This window comes from Geotrypetes seraphini, chromosome 4 (assembly GCF_902459505.1).
Source record: "Geotrypetes seraphini chromosome 4, aGeoSer1.1, whole genome shotgun sequence".
Taxonomy (NCBI): Eukaryota; Metazoa; Chordata; class Amphibia; order Gymnophiona; family Dermophiidae; genus Geotrypetes; species Geotrypetes seraphini.
The window spans coordinates 147,079,311-147,097,208 of NC_047087.1; the positions used below are offsets into that span (position 1 = coordinate 147,079,311).

A 17,898-nucleotide genomic window follows, 5' to 3' on the forward strand; every position below is an offset into this window, starting at 1 on the left:
GCATTATCAACATCAGAAGTTGATAATGTTGCTTTGTTCAGCACGTTATTCAGTGTGGAGAGGTCCGGGAAGCAGGAGGGAGGTGGGGGTGGGTCAGATGGCCCTAAAATTTTTTCCATATTAGCAGGCAGGCTCTGCCCCTGACTCCAACAAATATTGAGGGAGAAGTGTACTATGGGATGTATACTAGCTTGTCCAGGTGATTTGCTGCTCTTTAGCCTGTCAAATTGCCTCCAGGCTTTCAGAGATTTGTTTCAGTTCCTATGACTCATCACTTAATGCAACAGGCTGAAAAGCTTTACCCTGGGAGATAGGAGATTCTTTTTCCAACTCTATACGCCACTCCTTATATCTTCTTTGCACATCCACCTCAAATGCCCTCTCCTTTCCCACAACACTCTCCTAAATTCCCTCCTTAGACATAACCCATCTACCAACTCACATCCTGCTGCATACCTGTACATACTAGCACCTTTTTTGTCCCTAACACATACCTAGCCCATCTAAAAAAAAACTCCACTATACTGCTGCCCCAGAAACCCAATGTATAAATAAGAACAGCCATATTAGGTCAAACCAATGGCCCATCTAGCCCAGTATACTTTTTCCAACAGTGGCCAATCTAGGTCACAAGTAGCTGGTAGAAATCCAAATAGCAGCAACATTCTATGCTGCCAATCCCAGGGCAAGCAGTGGCTTCCCCCAGGTCTGTCTCTATAGCAGACTATGAACCTTTCCTCCAGGAACTTGTCTAAACCTTTTCTAAACCCATTTACGTTAACTGCTGTTAACATATCCTCTGACAATGAATTCCAGAGCTTAATTATTCTTTGAGTGAAAAACATATTTCCTCTTATTTGTTTTAAAAGTATTTCCATCTATGTCCCCTCCTCTCCCTGTGGGCCTAGCATCCATGTCCCCACCACTCCTCCATGCAGATCTGGCCTCTCTCCTAAAGACCCCCCCTCCCCCATGACAGCTGACATATCTGTGGGCTTCCCAAGGCAGCAGTAGCCAGCCAGCCAGCCAGCAGAGGCAGTGCTGTGAAGTGGCTGCTTGCAGCTTCTGCCACTTCACCCATCTACAAGAAGTGACGCAGCAGAGGGAAGGCCCTGGTGGGGCTGGTTGCAAATAGCCTGGTCATAGCACTGCCTCTGCCAGCTGACGACCACCACTGCTGCTTCTTTAGGAGGCTCGCAGGTATGTCAGCTCTCGGAGGGGGGAGGGGGTTCAGTCAGTCAGTCGAAGAGTTGGTCAGGGCAGAACAGAAGGTCTGTGCAAAATTATATGTGAATGGGGAATTCTGCGCAAATTCTGCGCTGTGCAGTTGCACAGAATTCCACTACGAGTATTCTTTGAACCTTTTCTAATTACGCTTTATCTTTAATGAGAAAGGACAACCAGGACCAAAACGCAATACTCAAGGCGAGGTCACATCATACAGCAGTACAGAGACCTTATAATATTTTCTGTCTTATTTGCTATCCCTTTCCTTAGTAGTACATAGCATCCCAGCTGCCCCATTTCACAAACTAACCCACATACATTATCCTAAATACCCTCTACACATGCTCCTGCTTCAGATTCCCATATCCAAGTTCCATACATACTCTCACACCCTTTCGCTCTCTAAAGCATTGAAAACAGGATAGTCTTCACTCTATAACAAGCAACATGGCACTATAAGGGCCCCATCTTAATTTTAGCCCTAGATGCCCATTTAATTATAGCAATATCACCGGCAGTAAAAACTCATTTCCTAGTAACTAGAAAACTCAGCACATGCAAAGAAGTCAACATTGACAGGACTCCACAAACAAAACTTTAAAAAAACTAAGCAAAAGAAACAGTGGCTTCAGTATGGTAGAAAATTAAATCATTCCCAAACATTTCTTTTGTGAGTTCAAGTTGCTAATCCAAACCTAAAAAATGGGCTTTTGACAGTTTGTTCAACTCATGCTAAGACATCATGTACACAAACTTACTTAAAAGATTGTGCAGTTAACAAGTTGGTTTTAACCATTTAGGCAATAAAGTGACAGGAAGAGGCGATGCAGGCGCCTTGAAGAAGTGGCATGAAAGTGAACCGAGATAGGCCTCAATTCAGTAAAGAGAGGAGGATTGGGATACTCACAAAGTTAAGAGACCTTCTTCTCAGGTTCATCACTCCCTGGGCTGCCGAAAAATGTGTCTGCAGATGATCCACTGAATTGGAAGGCACACTTACAGTTTAACTTATTTTGTCTACCAGGAGCCGGGGACAAGTCTCGGGAAAGACAACGCAACTCTATCTTCCCCTGTTGAAGTGGTCTTGCTCGGAGCGCCCACCTAATCCAAAACCAGACAAAAGCAACCAAATTATACATAAACAATAGATAAAACCCAAACATATTGACAAATTAAAAAACTTAAAAAGCCTAAAATACAAACTGTGCCAGTATGTATTGCCACGAGAATGTATAATAAGAAATGGGAAGTTAGCAAAGCGAAACTGAAAGTGTCAAAGGCTAGCCTAGGAGAAAACGCCTAAAAGTGAACAATGAGGTTGGCCTCTCTGAGGGACCATGGCCAGACTGCCAAGACTAGGGAGGGTACTAGATAACTATAGATAAGACTGCAAAAACGTAAAATCAAACATCTATGCTAAAAGAAAAGATGAAAAAAATGAACCAGTTTGGCTCAAAATAAAACAGCTAGGCTAAAAATGAAAAATGTAAATAAAAATAAAAAATGCCAGATCTCTTATGATGAGACACCAGAGAAATCAGTCAAGAAGGGTTAAGAAGGCTAGCTTGAGAAACCATACGTCAGAGGAAAATAATAATAATAACAATAACAGTTTATATACCACAATACCGTTAAGTTTTATGCGGTTTACAATAGATTAAGCGAGGTACAAATTGATTGAATTTAAGAGGGGGAAAGAGGAGAGTTAATAGGACCGGAAATGCGTTGTTGAGGAGAAAGAGATTAATAGGACAGAGAAATCACTATGGAGGAGAAAGAAGATGAGTGGGCCAGTTGTCTAGATACTTTAGGAACAGTTGAGTTTTTAGACGTTTTCTGAATTCCTCATAAGTAGTGGGCGAAAGCAGTTGATCTAGGTCTTTACCCCACAATGCTGCTTGATGTGAAAGAAGGTGTTCATGGTGTTTTATCAGTTTACAACCTCTAACTGGGGGGGAAACAAAGTAGGAATGAGAGCTTCTCTTGTGTCTGTTGGCAGAGAAGGAGAAAAGGTCAATTATGTATTTAGGGGCAAGTCCGTTTAGCATTGAAGAAACTGGTTAAAATGCAAAAAGCTGAAAACAGGATGCCAATCTAAAATCAGAAGCACAGAGTGGCAAAGGCTAACGGACCGCCGAAGGGAAGCAAAATGAAAAAAGCCTCAACTACTGAAAAACCAAAATTATAAACAAATTATGAACAGGAGAAACTCTGACAAGCATGGATGAACAAGGTCTACAAAAAACCCAAATATAAATGCATTAAGAATATTATCTTCAATGGCTCTCTCGGTATGTTCAAGTACTTTCCTCTGTTTCTATGTTCTTATTTTCTGGCCGGCTCCCTTGCTGCAGTTGTCTGCGGGCGGTGTTGGCTCCTTGCGCATGATTCACAGCTGATTCAGAAGCCTTCTCTCTGACGTCGCAACATCAGTGAGAACGCTTCCGAATCAGCTGCGAATCATGCGCGAGGAGCCGACACTGCCCGCAGACGACTGCAGCAAGGGAGCCGGCCAGAAAACTACCCGCTGGAGGGAGGGAGAAGCTGGGCTGTGGGTTGGACACCCCTGGAGTAGGGGCAGGGAAGAGGATTGGAACGCGGCTTCATGCTGGTGGTGCGATGAGCAGGGCTGTTTGTAGATCTGCAGATGCAAGATGACAGCCGAGCGCTCACCTAGGGAGAACACTGCTATTATATTTTTATGAGCTTCTTTTTCATTACATGGCCAAGCATTAGCTCTGGAGTGGAATTGCAATCCTAGTCTGTATGAAGAGACTCCTCTGGTGAAGAGGACTGGGTTATAGTTTTCTACAAAAGTCCAGAGACAGAGGACTATGCTGAAGCCTTTGCTGACAGGCTTGAAAGCTTGGTTTTTGCCTTTTCTTTTGTTTAAGAACTTATATGATTTCACAGTATGATCATTTTCCGATGCTTCAAGTCTTTGGCATATGCTATGAACTTAATTTGGCAGTGGCTGGAATAAAGCTGATTGAATTGTCATTTCTGACTGGAAACAAAAATTTTGAATTTTTTATAATTCTAGATAAGGAGGGAATAAGGGCTAATATGTGCTGGAATCAATTTAATTTCCCCGATTGGGCAACCTTTTATAAATTATTTTATAAGTATGCCAAAACAAGTTGTCAACTTAATGATTGTTCTTCAAAGTTAATGAGAACTGCACCGCTTTCTTTAAAATCAAAACTGTTTGACTGGATCATGTCATTATTAGAAACAGAGACGTTTCCAAGGGAAATAGGTAAGATTTTAATTACTCCAATTGTAAAAGATTCGAAAGAATCCATTACTAATATAGCTAATTTTAGACCAGTTGCCTCTATTCCATTATTAAGGTTTAGTTAATGCACAACTTGTGAATTACCTAGATAAATTTGAAATTTTACAAAATTATTAGTCTGGTTTTCAATCAGGATTTAGTACTGAGACAGTACTGGCCTCATTAATTGATCATATTTATACCTTGTTTAAAACGGGTTCAAGTACAATAATTTTACAATTGGACTTGAGCAGTGCTTTTGACTTGGTTGACCATGACATTTTATTATCATGTTTGGATTCTATTGGAATCTCAGGAAAGGTATGGAATTGGTTCCAAGGTTTCCTAAAAAAATAGGTCATATCAGGTTGTTAGTGCTGGACAATTTTCCACTTGGTGGGTAAATGAAAGTGGTGTTCCTCAGGGAAAGTGGTGTTCCTCCTATTCAATATTTATTTAGCACCATTGGGCCATTTTCTATATAGTTTACAAGTAAAATTTTTCATTTAGGCAGTTGATATTTCAATACCGATTCCTTTAACTGCGTTTACAACAGAAATTTTAAATCAGATTTCTTTCATTCTTACACAAGTGGAATCCTGGACTTCTAGGCCCGGATTCTGTATAGGATGCCGGTCCCGGGCGTCCTATATAGAATCGGGCCTACACCCACCCAAAGTTAACCCAATTCTGTAACCGACGTCCATGTTGCAGACGCTGGTTACAGAATCGGGTTTAACATGCCCAGCCTCCCTCCCCGGACCCCCCCAATGGCCCCACCGAAGATCGCCGCCAGGAAGGTGCCCAACTCCTCCTGCCGGACCCCCCAACGCCCCCCTAAGATCGTCGGCAGGAAGGTGCTCAACCCTTCCTGCCGACAGAACCCGCCCCCACTAAGATCGCCCGCAGGAAGGTGCCCAACTCCTGCCGGACCCCCCAACGCCCCCCTAAGATCGCCGGCAGGAAGGTGCTCAACCCTTCCTGCCGACAGAACCCGCCCTCCCGATGATTGCAGCAGGAGGGTACCCAACTCCTCCTGCCGGCCCCCAATGCCCCCCTAATATCGCCGGCAGGAAGGTGCTCAACCCTTCCTGCCGACAGAACTCGCCCATCGCGGCAGGAGGGTGCCCAACCCCCCACCCCAGAACCCCTCCTTGGGCTTACCAGCAAGTTGGACCAGACAGCTCCTTGCATGTTCGGCCAGCAGGCCTGCCTGCATCCAAATGAGGTGGGCTCGCCCCTCCCCTACCCAGCTCACAGGATCCTAAAGCCTGATTGACCCAAGCACCTAAGACCCCTCCTTTAGTGGGAGGGGCCTTAGGCGTCTGGACCAATCAGGCCCTAGGATCCTGTGGATTGGGTAGGGGAGGGGCGGGCCCACCTCATTTGGATGGAGGGGAGGGGCGGGCCCGCTTCATTTGGACGGAGGTGGGCCTGCTGGCTGGACGTGCAAGGAGCCAACTTGCTGGTAAGCCCAAGGGGTGGTTCCGGGGTGGGAGGGTTCATTGGGGGGAGGGGGTCCGGCAGGAGGGGTTGGGCACTCTTGGGGGGCCGGCAGGAGGGGATGGGTACCCTCCTGCCAAGATCTTCGGGAGAGCTGTTGGGTCGGCATGAGGGGTTGGGTACCCTCCTGCCACGATTGTCGGGGGGGGGCGGGTTCTGTCAGCAGGAAGGGTTGAGCACTTTCCTGCCGGCGATCATCAGGTGGGGCGGGTTCTGTCGGCAGGAGGGGTTGGGCACCCTCCTGCCGCGATCGCTGGGGAGAGGAGAGACTTGCAGCCGTAGACGCGGCCGCTATACTAATCACGGCAGGGAGATCCTTGCAGCGATTAGGTACAGCGGCCGCATCTATATACCATGTAGACCAGCATTTTGCTAGCCTACATTGTAAACGTCTCCTGTTCTGCTAAGGAGAACGTTGCTAAGAACGTTGCTAAGGCTGCCTAGGTTCGCTTAAGGCTACCGCCTGAGCTTAGGCGGGCTTGCAGGCCTTTCTAGGCTCCCTGGAGGCGCCTTCAATATAGGCGGCCTGCCTGGGAGCATTTTTTTTTTAGAAAAAGTGCCTCCCGATTGGCTGATTAGACAGCTGTACGACGCCTACAGCTGCCTACAATCAGGAGCACTTTGCAGAATCAGGGCCCTAGCTTCAAATTGAAACTGAACCCAGATAAATCAAAGTTTTTTTTCTTGCTAGTCCTAATGAAAAGCTTACTGAAACAATGCTTACTGTAAACTAGGGATCTCAAAGTCGCTCCTTGAGGGCCACAATCCAGTTGGGTTTTCAGGATTTCCCCAATGAATATGCATTGAAAGCAGTGCATGCACATAGATCTCATGCATATTCATTGGGGAAATCCTGAAAACCCGACTGGATTGCGGCCCTCAAGGAGGGACTTTGAGACCCCTGCTGTAAACGGTCAAACCTATGAAGTTTCAAGTTTATTAATTTTTAATATACCGACCATGAACTGGTATCTAGCCAGTTTACAGTAAAATATTAAAAATAGAGATAAAAGATTATACTTATAAAAAAGAAGTTAATAAGAATGTACATTAAGGACATGAACAGGACAAACTTGAAAGTGATGATAAAGGGGAGGGGTAAAGTTACATAATTAGAAGTGGAAGAAAAAAAGAGAAGAAAGGAAAAAAAAAGTTTGAAAGAAAATGGAGGGAGAGGATAAAACATTAGGGATAGGATCACTTCATAGAAGCGGTTGGTTGTGTAGAAAAGAAATAGTTCAAGAGCAGTTGAAAGCATCTTGAAATAAGAAAGTCTTTAAACTTATCTTAAATCTATCGAGTTGTTTTTCATGATGGAGTTGAAATGGTAAAGCATTCCATAAAGTTGGGGCAACTATTGAAAAATTTGATTTCCTAGTGTAGAAAAAATCCTTTATAGAGGGAATAGAAAGAAAGTTCTGGTCTGCTGATCTAAGCGTCTGTATAGGGTGTTTTGGAATGAGAAGCCTATCAAGGTAGGAAGGTTGGTGGGAGAGTTTAGTTTTAAAGGTCAGCATGATGGTTTTATAAGTAACACGGTGTGTAATGGGAAGCCAATGCGCTTCTTTCAGGAGAGGGGTGACGTGATCATTTCCCTAATTTGTAGATGAGTTTTATTGCCGTGTTTTGGATTAACTGTAAAAATCAGATTTCTTTTTGGAGAATTCCGTTATATAAGAGTTGCAATAGTCAAGGTGGGAGATAACTAAGGAATGAACCAAGGTTGTGATTGCGTCCGTGTCTAGATCAGAAGAGAACGAATGAGGCGAAGCTTATAAAAACATGTTTTTACCACTGAGCTGATATGGTCGTGGAAAGTAAGGTCTTTATCGATAATTCTCCCAGTAATTTTATTTTTGTTTCGATTTTTATAGGGGAGGATTTGATAAAAATCTTTCCTAATAATGATTCATTGTTTTTGGTTGGGAATAGGATTTATCGATGTTAAGAGCGAGTTCATTAGTGTGAAGTCAGTCACTTATTTTATCTAGTTATTGTTGATTTCTTGTATTTCTGAAGTATTTGAGGTATTAACAGGGTGGAGTAATTGAATGTCGTCCGCATAGGCAAAGATTGTGAATCCAATTGACTGGGCCAGAGTAAGGAGAGGTGACATAAAGATATTAAATAGTAAGGGGAATAGAATAGAACCCTGCGGAACACCATAAGTTTGTGCTATAGATGAGGAGGTTTCCTCCTTTGAGTAAACTTTGAAACTGCGTTCATTAAAGTATGAGGTGAACCATGAAAGAGCTGGTCCTGTAAGGCCACAGTCTTTGAGTCGGTTAATGATGGTATCGAATGCTGCGGACAGACCTAGAGATATAAGGAGAACAGATTTCTGGTGATCAAGAAAATAATATATAGTTGAAATAAGACCTAGCAATGACAATTCAGTAGAATAGGAGGAACGGAAACCCGTTTGATGTGGATGGAGAGCATGAGTGTTGTCAATAAATTCTGCAAGTTGGTTATGAATAATTTTCTCAGTCAGTTTTGATATTAGAGGGAGGTTAGCAATTGGACGGAAATTCGGCGGCAAATAGGGATCTAAGTTATGATTTTTTAATTTTGGAAAAACAAGAGCTGATTTCCAAACTTTAGGGACGAGATTATCAGAAAGGAGGAATGGTCCGAAAAAAGAGAAGAATTTTTTAAGAAGCGAAGGGGGAATACTCTCAGTTGGATTATTGGGTGTGTTTAAAGATTGTAGAATTTGGAAAAGGTTTGCTAGAGAAGGGGGTTTAAAGTTAGAACAGGTGCTGAATGATAGTGAGTAGTATCGTCGGAGATGTCTGGAGAAGAAACTGAGATAGGGGGTCCAAGATGAGATCTAATGTCCTTGATTTTTGTATCAAAAAAGAGTGTGAGTTCTGTAGCAGAAGACTGTGTAAGTAGAGGTGGGGGTTTCTTTTTGGAATAGTGAGATAGAGATTGAACTATATTGAAGAGAGCAGAGGAATTGCAATCCAATAGTTCCTACTTTAAAAATATTAGGTGTTACATAATCTTCTTTAGGAGGTATAAAATCCCACTCCTCAAATGCACTCCAATATCACCAATAATGAAGAGATTCAAAGACCTCACAGTGGAGCGTGGTATGTGTTCCCACTCCTATATTTTTTACTATGTAAATGTAATCGGTACTTAATGAGCAAGGGGTCAAAGCACTGGCGGTGAACATTTCCATTTCCCTGTCCATTTCTACAATATTCCTGTGCTCGCCCTTACAGTCATAATATCTCTGTTGACTAATAACTTTTTTTTTAGCATTAACAGTTCTTCATTCAATACATATATTTCAGACACTACATGCATTTATCTTTTTCTTTCTTCAGATGACAGTGAGGTTTGGGAATCATTTTATTACTCTTTGGAAGTTGTGTACCATTAGAAAATATTTTGATTTTATATCATTTAAAATACTGGTTCAATCGTCAATTCTTTCAATATTAGACTATTGCAATGTTATTTGGTTGCTCATAAAAAAACAACCAGTAGATTAAGATTAATTCAAAACACAGTACTTTGTCTGATTTTTAATTTAAAAAAACATGATCACATTAGGGCTCCTTTTACAAAGGTACGCTAGCAGGTTTAGCGCATGCTAGTCGCTACCACCTCCTTTTAAGCAGGCAGTAGTTTTTCGGCTAGCGCATGCATGCTAAAAACGCTAGCGCACCTTTGTAAAAGGAGCCCTTAGTTCATATTATCAAAAACTTCACTAGTTGCAATTTGAGGCTAAAGTGTTTAAATTTGGATGCATTTGTTATAAAGTTTTATTTGGGTTAGCTCCATCTTATCTTGTTGCTCATTTTAGATTTTTTTATTTGTAAAAAAATATACGTTGATCCGGTTGGTTTTATTTTCCTTCAGCAAAAGCTTGCCGCTTTAATAAATTCTTAGATAGGATGTTGGCGTTTCAAGCAGGAATAATGAATGCTCTTACTTTTCCAGCCCTCACTTATTATCAATTTCAGAAAGATCTTAAAACTTATGGGGGTAATAATCAAAACAGAAAAACGTCTAAAAAAGCGCACAAGTTGGGGTTTGGACGTATTACCCGGCAAAACGTACAAGTAACCATAATCAAAGGTCGGCCAGCTGCACGTCCCACGCCGCAAAACGTTGAACATAAGTCATCCAAATTGGGGGCGTTCCGGGGGTGGGTTTAGGCCCCAAACATACAAATACGATAACCAAAGCCACATCAGTTTGCTCAGTACGTTCAAAGTAGCGTTTTGACTTAGACCTGCTTTCACAACGTCTAAGCTATTCTAGCGTGTGTCGTGCAGTCTACAGGTAAGGGAAGAGTGTGTAATATCGTGTCTGTATACCCCCTCACTCCCACCATCTCTATCTCAACCTCCCCACGTATGTTCTCACTGCTGTGTGTCACCCCACGTTTCATCCACCTCTGCAAACAACCCTCTCTCATCCTACCTCCTATCACCATCACCAGCTCATTCTCTTACATCTATTACAGCTTACTCATGCACTGTGGTCTCTATTGTGTGGCATGAGTGGGTTGTTTCACTACCTGTCTCAATCCCTGGAGGGAGGGGGTGTGGGTTGACCACTGGGCTGGGGCCTGTTTAGCCTGTAATGAGCTCTGCTTTCTTTGCCAGGTGCTTTCCGTGTGGCCCATGGAAGGGATCAATGTGGTCATTGCTGTGGAACTCCTTCTGCAGGAGGAGATGGAGAATGACAGGCCCCAACATCGAGTGCACCGTAGGAGGCAGTTTAGGGGGCGCTCCAGTTTCTTTGAGCTCACCGACCAGCAGTGTGTGGAGCGATACCGATTTGACAAGGCCACCATCTGGGATCTCTGCCTCCAATTGCAGCCCCTGCTACAGGCCCCCACTCGCCGTAATTACCCAATCCCAGTGCATCTAAAAGTAACAGCAGCCCTCGCTTTCCTGACAACTGGGAGCTTCCAGTCTGTATTGGCCTCCAGCACTGGGCTCACTCAACCTGCCATTTCCAACTGCCTCACCCAATTTCTTAATGCCTTTTTAACCCACATCCGTGACTACATCTCCTTCCCCACCACTCCCCAGGCCCTATAGGACAGTATGAGGCGGTTCTACAATGTGGCACAATTCCCCTCCGTCATCGGAGTGGTAGACTGCACTCATATTGCCCTGAGACCCCCTCGGGCGGATGAGGCCAGTTACCGGAATAGGAAAGCGTTCCACTCCATGAATATGCAGGTGGTGTGCAATTCAGAGGGAGAGATCCTGGATGTGTGTGCCCAATACCCTGGTTCCACACACAACTCCTTTATAGTGCAACATTGCGGCCTCCACAGGAGAGCAACCCAGGGGGAGTTCAATGGGGCTTGGCTTCTTGGTAAGCACCTCAGGGACACAGCTACCCTGTTCCCCCCCAACCCCAACACTCTCCTCCTGCACCTGCAAATCACTGCCACTCATCATTGTTCTCTCTCTCTCTTTGTGTGATAGGTGACAGGGAGTATCCGCAGCAAGTCTGGTTGATGACTCCGATTGTCCACCCTCATACTGCAGCTGAGGAGGAATACAACCGGCGTCACATAGCCACCAGGAGCATCATTGAAAGAACATTTGGCCAGTTAAAAAACCGCTTCAGATCGCTCGGGGGGGCCAGCTGCTGTACAGGCCTGAGAAGGTGGCTCACATCTTTGTGGCATGCTGCATGTTGCATAACCTTGCACTACGCAAACAGCTGCCACTGCTGGATCCCCCACAGCAACAACCTGATGCTGATGATGACGAGCCCCCTCCACCCCCACACTGCAGAGCTGAGCAGAGTGCCGTCCACGAAGGGTTCAACGCCAGGCACCATCTAATACAGACCCACTTCGTGTGACATGGATGGAGTACCCTAGCCACCTGACACTATATCAGTCCAGTGCCATTTAACTGGACTGCAAAACCAAGTCAGCTTCAGTGTACATAAACTGAAGCTGGAAAACAGCACTGACAATAGTCAGCTTCAGTGTACAGAAACTGAAGCTGGAAAACAGCACTGACAATAGTCAGCTTCAGTGTACAGAAACTGAAGCTGGAAAACAGCACTGACAATAGTCAGCTTCAGTGTACAGAAACTGAAGCTGGAAAACAGCACTGACAATAGGTTCCTCTCCAAAAACACCTTTATTATCCCACATAATATGCAAAACACCACCCCTACATACACACTTCCTCACCAAACCCACCCCCACCCCATACACAAACAACTGCAGCCCCCACCTACTTCCCCTTCCCTTGCCCACGTGGTCTCCCACGGCCCCTGACAGCCCTCCCAGCTCCCCCTCTAGGTAGAGATGTGGCCTCTGGAACAACTGGTGCCACATCAGTGTCTGAGCTGCCACTCTCACTGCTGGAGGTTGTGTTGTGGTCAAACGCTGGCCATCTTAAGGGAGCCGAGGAAGGCAAGCGTGGAACAGGCCCCAACACCTGTGGGTGCTTGGTTTTCTGTGTGGCTTTGCGGCCGGTTGGCACTGAGCCAGTGCTGGAGGGTGGTGCAGGCACCTCATCAGTGTAGTGGCTTGTGGAGGGGGGTACGGTGTGCAGCTCACTGCGGAGGCATTCCAGCTTGCCAACGATGGCAGTGTTGGTATGCACAAGCTGGCGCAGAAGGTCATTCGTCTCCCGTTGGGCCTCCACTCCCTGCTGTTTTGCCTCCATAGCCTCTCTCAGCAGCTGGAGCTTCTGCTGGCGATACCCCTCCAGGGTCAGATTCTGGCCCAGTAGCTTCTGGGCCAATCAAACCAGGTGTCGACGCTGGCGACTGGATGCCCTCCTGCGGCCAGCCTGGCCTCCCTCACTGCCGTCTTCAGTCTCGCCAACCACAGTGGCAAACTGCTCAGGTGGTGGGAGAATTGGAAGGTCCTCAGCTCCACTCGCAGGCTCCTGTGTGAGGGTGTGCTGGGACCCCTGAAGCTCCTGCTGGCTGACTGTAGCTGGCTCATCCTGCGGAGTTGATTTGTCCATGCCACTACCGCAGGGCTGCTCCTCATCAGAGCTGGCATCTACATAGGGGAAAAGCACATATAGATGTCACCACATAGCACAGGTGCGCGACTTGTGTGTAGGTGAGATGAGTTGCCAGTAACATGCATCCCAAAGGTGTAGTACCACATAGCCAGCAACCATAGGGCGGTGTGTTCGTGACAGTATGAAGGGGATGAACACAGTGTATGTGCAGACACCTTACGTGACCACACCTGCTGATCATAGCAAATGCTCCAATTTGTGAGTATAAGGGTGGTGGACTCTAATTCCATGCTGTGGCATCAGCAGTACCAAACAGGTGTTATGTGAAGGACTGAACAGTAGGTGTACTCACTGGCCCATTAGAGGGGTAGAGGAAGGCAGATGAAAGAGAGGGCTCTCAGAATATGGGACATAGCTGTGAGACTGGGGATGAGGACAGGTACTTACCAGAAGGCTATGCAGGTGGGGCAGCTGAGGTATCCTGGGTGCCCACACCATAGGTGGAGGATACTTATACAAAGCTCAGCTGGTGCTGAGCTTTGTATCCATCCGGAGGCCGGATGTCTCCATCCGGAGGCCGGTTCCCCACCTTTGCTCGCACCTCCCTTTTAATGGCTCGCCATTTCTTTTTGCAGTCCTCCACATCGCGCTTATGGTGGTGGACTGCATTGAGGCGGTGAGCAATTTCGGTCCACAGCTTGCTCTTAGAGTATGCCCCGAGTCTTTCACCCTGGGGCGAGAAGAGGCGCTGGTAGTGAGTGTGGACCTCCTGCACCAGCAGTTCGGTCTCAGCCTGGGTGAAGTTAGGCTTTCTCGACATGGTTTTCAGTGCTTTGGGAGCCATGGTGTCAAAGTACCCACACTTTTGATAATATGAAGTTAGACATATTTATACACAATTAAGCACGTGCAACAAGCCGTACGTTAGACGACCTGACGTAATACGTTTATCTGGTCGGTTATGGACAAATCCGAAAGACGTCTAGCCCACGTTTCTTGGTACGTTTAAATTCTGAGGGCTGTGATACGTCTACATCACCACGAACTTCCGTCTCCTGTCTGTTCGGAGACACCTTCCTATCTACTGCTGCAATACGCACTCGTTTGCTGAATGTTACACATTACATGGGCTGCCTTTTCAAGCCTGTGGCTGTATTCAGGTAAGCAAGTATTCCTGCTTCATCTATGATGTTTGGAATGCTCATAGTAATGTCTGGGACTCACGTTGCTGGTCATCCTCTGGAAAGGCTGTGTGAAACAGCGTATAGAAGAAGAGTGGGGGGGGGAGAGGCACTCTTTATTGGGGGGACACACCTCTTCCCTGTCCCTGTCCTCCATCCCTGCCTGGGGGGGGCTTCCTTATCCCACAATGCCACCTCCTTCCTCCAATGATTGCTTCACCTCACCCCCCTCCCCTCCCCTGCCTTACACACCCCTGATCCTGGCCACAGGTGTGGACGTGTTGGTGGGTATGCTGTTACAGCTTTTAGGTGTCATGGGGGGGGGGATACCTTCTCATTTTTCACAGCTCTGCTTCCTAGTGCCTCACCTTGCACATGTGATGCTCTTATGGCATCTACCTGATTGCATATGATTCCCAGCATTGCAAAGCAGTCACCAGCTGTCCTGTACATGACTCCTCAGGCCTAGGATGTCCGTCAGTCTAGGGTTCGCACAGGCCTCTAGAATGAGGGGGAGCTATTTGCACTGTCAGGTGGTACATGTATTGCAAATCATGGAACCCACAGGTCTATGTCTCTCCCCTCATTCTAGACCTCTTACTAACACAACCTCTGTCTCAGGTCCTGCATGTGACATGGTCTCGTCCACATCTCACTTACAAGATGGACACCTTCCCACTTTCAGTAGGCTGCCTGACCTTTTGTTAGGTGCAGGTCAGTGATATGACATCAGGGAGCACACATGACACCCAGTTTAGAGGTAGATATCTGTTATTTATTTACTTCTGCTTTTGTTTTGTCATGATTCATATATAAATGCATACACCATTGCTAAGGTAGACATGAATGCTAGACCACCTGGTCACAATAGACTGTCATAGAACATTCACCATACATATATGTACGCTTTATGAGAAAACACAATATCATACTTATGGTAACAACATGGCACATGCCAGGCTGATTGGCCCAACATGCCTGAAACTGCTCCGACCTGTGCAAAGTAAGCGAGCAGTTCTCAGCCTCACATACTTTTTCATTTGTAAGGGACAGCAAATATCTGTGAGGGCTGTCCTGCTGCAGCAGCCTCTGTCTCCAGAGGTTGTGGCTTCTAATCTCACTGCTGCTCCCTGTACCCCTGGCCTGGTTACATCATCATCCATTGGCCCATAGGTTAGGCAAGCTATCTGTCACCTCAAATATGCAGCCTACCATTCCCACATTTTCAGTGTCACTCTTTGGGCCTCCACACCACATGCCATCTGATGGCAGGGACTTTTCATTTCACTGCATACCTCTTTTCCACTGATATGGGATAGGTATATATGCATATAACACTGTCCCACCATATGCATGTCTTCCTACCCTAGGCATGGGGTGAAAACACACCTTCGGTGCAATTATTGCACACCTTAACCATCAATGTTCAGTTTGCATCTGTATATCACATCTCAACACTTGCAATCATTGGCAGAGAATATGGTGACAACATTGTAGGCGACAGCCTGTAACATGCAAGTATGTCCCAATGGGATACAGTAGGTAAAGTCCCATGAATATGCAAAGGAGCGCCCATGTGATGTCCTTTCAGTCATTGGATATCTGCCAGCTACTTGTGAGATGCCAGGGACACTGTTGGTAACATGATTGGGGCCTCAATGGTCCATTGCCACCATGGCCCTCAGGTCTGCCCCTTCGGCTCCTACACAGGCTCCTGGAAGATGCCTACCAGCTGGCGCAGGAGCCTGACAATCTCTGCCAGAGCCTCCATTGTCTCCCGCCTCCCCTCCTGCAGTTCAGCGCGCATATCGGCCACAATGTTCAGTAGCTGTTCATAGGCCTCAGGAGGGGAAGGAACAATTGGGGCCGCTGGCTGCACATCCTGGGCTGGGGCTGGCCCTGCTGCCTCCATCGCCACCTCCTCATCCCCTTCAAGAGGAGGCATGTCTGCATAGACATCGGGGACCTCCCATGCTCCCTGCTCCTCCACCACGTTCTCTGGCACCACCTTCGCCACGCCCTGTGCCACATCCTGCACCTCTGCCGCCTGGCCCTCCTCCTCCACATCTGACATCTCCACTATGTTGTCATGTGGCAGACTCTCCTCAGATGCAGAGTAGCCTTCCTCCTCATCTGCTGCCTCTGCCTCTGCCACTGCCTCGAGGCACATATCCTGCACCACCTCCTGGGCTAGGCCCTCCGCAGCATGCTGTGTACGACCTGTGTATGGACAGAATATGATGTTAGGGTAACCATAGCGTGCATAGCTTTTATACTACATACACAATTAGCTATCCCCCCACCCCCACCCCCACCCAACCCATTGAATCTAGGTGGGAGACAGGTCAGGCCAGTGTGTGAACACATATGTAAACTACTTTCTGTGTTCAGTGACACCGGTATACATCTAAACAAAAGGTGGCTAGGCTTATGCAGGTGACACTGAGTGGCCTTGATGTATATGTTGACACAGTGGCCTGACCGGCATCTCATCACCAATAGGTTGCATACCAGAACAGCTGCCAAAGAAGAGCACATTTATAAGAAGATGAGCGTTGAGAGGTTGCAGACATGAGATGACATAGAATAGAGGGTGACAGGTGCAACTATGAAGCACACATGATGCTTAGATTCTGATCGTGTCTCTCTGAAACCCCTCACCGCAATCATCTGCATTGTCAAGGAGGCATACCCGAACAAGGGATATATGCCTCCACAACAGCAGGCCCTGACATTGGTCTGGAGGTATGAGGGTGACCTCCAGACAACATGTGGTCGGCAGCCTCTGAGGCCTATATCCCTTGTTCGGATATGCCTCCTTGACAATGCAGATGATTGCGGTGAGGGGCCTTAGAGAATGAGCACTCAGTATGCTATCAGCACCGATATCAACTGCAGAGATATTCATTGAGCTGACCATTAGCTCCCGTTCCTCCATTATAGCTTTTTTGCATCTGAGAGTCACCTCCATGTTTCAGGATTTCTGGTATTTATTACAAGGCAGCTGTCATAACTGTGCTACTGACTTTAGTGTTTTTTGTTTGGGGAGGGGCTGCCACTTACGTCTAGCTCGGAGGCAGTGTCTAGTGCGCCGGATGAGGGCTGGGTTCTCCCAGTGGACTCTGCGCCACCTGCACCTCAAGGACTCGAGGTCCCGGTACACACCATAACGCCTGGAAGAAAGATTTGGTGGAGAATACGGTCAGGTGACAATCCTTTTCAAACATATGCAGCGTTATGAAGGCACTGAACACATCACATCTGTCATGTAAATTCTGATGAGGTAGGGACCTGTCCAGGTATTAAACATCTGCCTGCCAAAATATTGTTATCCTTCATTATCTATCTATGTTTCCTTTATATATCTATCTATCTATCTCTCTTTTTTTATGCAACACAGAATAAGCAAGCAGGTCCTTGACAAATGGGGGTGGGAGCAATAGGTGACAGGTTAAGTGACTAGGACACACTGGCTATATAGTGATGGGTACTGGGGTGGTTCTCACCTATGCAGGGTGTCCCGTATTCTGGCCCAGGCCCTCATGGTGACATTGTGGGGTGGCCTCCTGCCATTGTGACCAAACACCCGTGCCTCATACTGGAGACAGAGCTACACTAATGACTCTGTCTCCGCTAGGGAGTAGTTGGGCTCCCTACGCTCCACCATCACACCCGCACGCACTCACAGAAGCTCTCACACACACACTCCCACACCCTCTCCCACACTCAC

General features: G+C 46.5%; 1 protein-coding gene across 6 annotated transcripts in view; it reads left to right on the forward strand.

The window, feature by feature from the left end:
* Positions 1-17,898, forward strand: part of BBS2 (Bardet-Biedl syndrome 2) — an 876,805-nt gene that overhangs the window by 819,457 nt on the left and 39,450 nt on the right. The gene's annotated exons all lie outside the window — the stretch shown is intronic.